The 3,419-nt window shown below is 40.5% G+C and overlaps 1 long non-coding RNA gene across 1 annotated transcript; it reads left to right on the top strand.

The window, feature by feature from the left end:
* The first annotated feature begins 408 nt into the window (after positions 1-408).
* Positions 409-2,651, top strand: LOC311597556. The gene is made up of 3 exons (XR_014779256.1): positions 409-596; positions 757-925; positions 2,180-2,651. It is a non-coding gene; the product is annotated as an uncharacterized lncRNA (long non-coding RNA).
* Positions 2,652-3,419: the final 768 nt, after the last annotated feature.

Here is a 3,419-nt window from a genome sequence, read left to right as displayed (position 1 = left end):
ATGCTAGGAGGACAGGCATGTACCATTGTCCCCAGGTTTACTTGCTGCTCTGGGTTCCCAGAATGCACTCTGCTAACCAAGCTATGTCTCCAGTCTATTGCTCTGTGGCCCGGGTTGTCCTGGAATTCCCTGTGTGGCCCAAGATGGCCTCTCACTGGGGTGATGCTCCTGATTCTGCAGGCACAGTGCTGAGATGTAGACGCAGAGCCACCATGACCAATTTCTTCTGTAACTTGGATTCCTGTAGTTAACTGAGAAACGAAACAAGACAAAACAGGTTTAACGCTAACACTTTTGTACGTGTATATAAGGTGCTTTGATTACCCTTATCCTCCTGCAGACCCATCTTGACCCTCCTTCTCCTCCTTTTGTGTCTTTACTCTAGAACAATCTTTCAGTGGTTGCTGATGCCATGCGGTTATAGTTGTTACTGATAGCAGTAAATCTCATGTGATTTTCGTCATAGACTCTCATTCAGACTTCAGCATTTGCACATTGAAAACAAAATTCTGTTATAAATTGTTCCTTCCTTTTATCTAAAATACTACAAGTGCAGTTTGGACCTACTACTGATATTCCTAAAATTACATATTCAGGTCAGTATATATGTACTGTATGTTTGTATTTTATTTGGGCTAAGGGAGCATTATGTGTGAGTGCAGCTTAATTGGCTCACCAAATTTACAGACTCCATTGCACACTTACAGCATGGTTCCTGCTATTCTCTGGTTTTAATTTAAAATAATGTCCATTTAGATCAACTGGCATATCTGTGTATCTACGTACTCAAGGTGGCCAATGGCAAGGACAGCCCAACTCTCCCAAAGGAATTCTAGTGTAATCTATGAACAGGTCTGGTAAGAATTCTGGAGAGCTATGGCGGTCTCCTGCCTCAGAGAAAGGAAATAAAACATATGACAACAAGGTAGGCAACATCTTCTGAGTTCTTCCAAATTCTTTCCTGGGATCCAGATAGAACAAGCTGCCCCATGAACAAACCTAAATGAATTCTTAGTGAACAGTGAGCCTAACAGCAATTACATGAAGACATTAATTTATTTTCCTACAATAAAATGGATTTCAGAAGTCACCCATGGCACACGCAGACTCTCATGGCACAGGTGCTTAGTTAAATAGGTGAAAAGAAGCCAATTACATGAGGATATTGGCAAATTTTATGCTCTTCACAAGAGTTCAGTCAACCAAGCTGTGCCTAGCATCAAACAAGAAATGTTGTTGTTTGAAAAAGAAATAACATTTCCTAAGCAATTCGAAACATCATAGTGTAAATTCTGATTAAATTCTTTGGTATGTGCGTATTTGACATCTGTGTTTGAGTGTAGAGAAATTTATTTCATATAGTTAGAAGAAATTTTTCTTGCCTTTGTGTTACTGGTGCACGTATTTCGCTGGGGCAGTTGTTTCTACAGGCACAGAGAGGAATAGATGGCCATGACAAAACAAGAAAGACACCCATCCAGATCTAGCTTAGGGAACCAGAGAACCTACTGTGCTTTTAAAAATAAGAATATAAGTGAGAGGCTGCTTAGAAGGGTAGGTAAGTAAGGGTGATCGTACACCCGCAGTTCCAAAAGCTCCGCTCCAGTGCAGGTGCTAACCAGGGAATATTGAGTAACGTGGTGTCCTGTGCACTGGGCAGGAATTCCGCTGAGCAGTCTTTCCACCTCAGCACTGTTTACCACCTATAACAAGCGCAGATAGAGGCCTGGTGTGTCTTGTGAATTTCTTGCACCTTTTATGAACTTTTGGTACCACCCTTTTCCCAGTAAAGAAACGTTTCAATTCAGAGGACTTAACTAAAATCTAAATATGGGATACATATATTACTGAAATAACTCTTTGGTTATCTCTGCCATGTTTCTCAAGTAATTTGTGGCATATTGTATAAAAAAGATTAAATGTGTAAACCAGACACACGTGTCCATATTTCTACAACCAAGCCCATTGTCTTTTATGAAATAACTTATCTGCTAATTGCCTTGTGTGCCTTCTATTTTCCCAGGTACATGATTATAAAAACCATAGCAGTGGTTGCCCTGGCTTCTCCTAGAATTGAAGTTTACTGAATTATTCTCAAGCATTGCAGTCACTTCTCTGACATATTGCCATACACATTGTCAAATATAGCGCATATAATGGGCTTTCTCTTTCCTATCAGTGACGGTCCCTGGAGAAACTGCTTTCTAACATGGCTGCATGAAAAAGCATCTCCCATCCAAACCACGCAAGACTTTGATGCTGTCCACAATCTTGCAAGACTTCGCTCTAGTCCACAGCCTCTGTTTCTGCCAGCGCGGGTCAGGATTCTTTTTAAATGCCAGTTATTGGCTTCTCTTCTCCACGAAGCTTTCTCTGGTAGCGGAAGCTGGCTCATAAATTCTCCAGACAATGCGTCCACGTATAGAGATGTGAACACTTTCCTCTGATGCGTTAACATGGACAATCCACCAAGATGGTACACAACAGTTATCTGTGATATTTACTAAGGAAACTTCTTGTCTCTTAGATCACTGAAGAAAAAAAAAATAAACTAAAAGGCAATGCTAAGATTGATAAAAAAAATGATTCCATCTTATGCATCCACATTTCCCTACACTATGAACCAGGCAAATAAAGTCACCAAAGTAACAACCGCGATATAGGATAGGAATGTGGCTGTGATATAAACTTAACCAACGACATGGGAAGGCAAGTCTAGCGAGTTTCTCAAAGGAAAAAAAAGTAAAGCCATTCCTGTAGTGATGCAGGAAACACCTCTCCTTCATGGATGTGTCGATGTAATTTCTGAAGGTGCCTTAGCCATCTGTGGGACGGGGGCGCCTCTCTCGCACTGCCGACCTCTGCCGATAGCGAAGACACGAAGCAAAACGAGAAGTAGTAGAGCAGAGCTTTTCAGAGTGGCTCTGCCCATCACACTGAGAAGGATCTGAAAATGGGAGGGTATCATTTCACAAAAGTTAATTAGAGGAGCATATCATTCATCTCAAATAGTTTTCAATCGTTGATGATGGTAATAAAATAACATTAAGTGAGCATATAACTACTCTATAAATACTGTCTCAAAGACCATTAGAATGTGTGTGTTTATGAAATCCAACCACTTAAAGAACAAAGGATTTTGAATTATGAAAGCTGCCGCTTTAAAATGCAACTAGTTAGAACTACGCAAAATTATTATGCTACATATCTATTTTTTTTCTCCAGAGGTAGAAAATCTTAACACCTCCATGGAGCCTGCTGCTCTTCTCACATGCTGGCTCTGTATTTTCCAGAGTTGTCATGGGTTTAATGCTTCCTGTGTCCTTAGCGTCATCAGATCCCTGTGTGAGCAAATATTTGCAGAATGAGGACACAATAAATCTCTAGATAGAAATCATGAAGCATATGTGACACAGGGA

The sequence above is a fragment of the Acomys minous genome (genome assembly GCF_964271855.1).
Source record: "Acomys minous genome assembly, chromosome: 5".
In the NCBI taxonomy this organism is placed as follows: domain Eukaryota; kingdom Metazoa; phylum Chordata; class Mammalia; order Rodentia; family Muridae; genus Acomys; species Acomys minous.
This window is presented reverse-complemented; position numbering and strand designations above follow the sequence as displayed.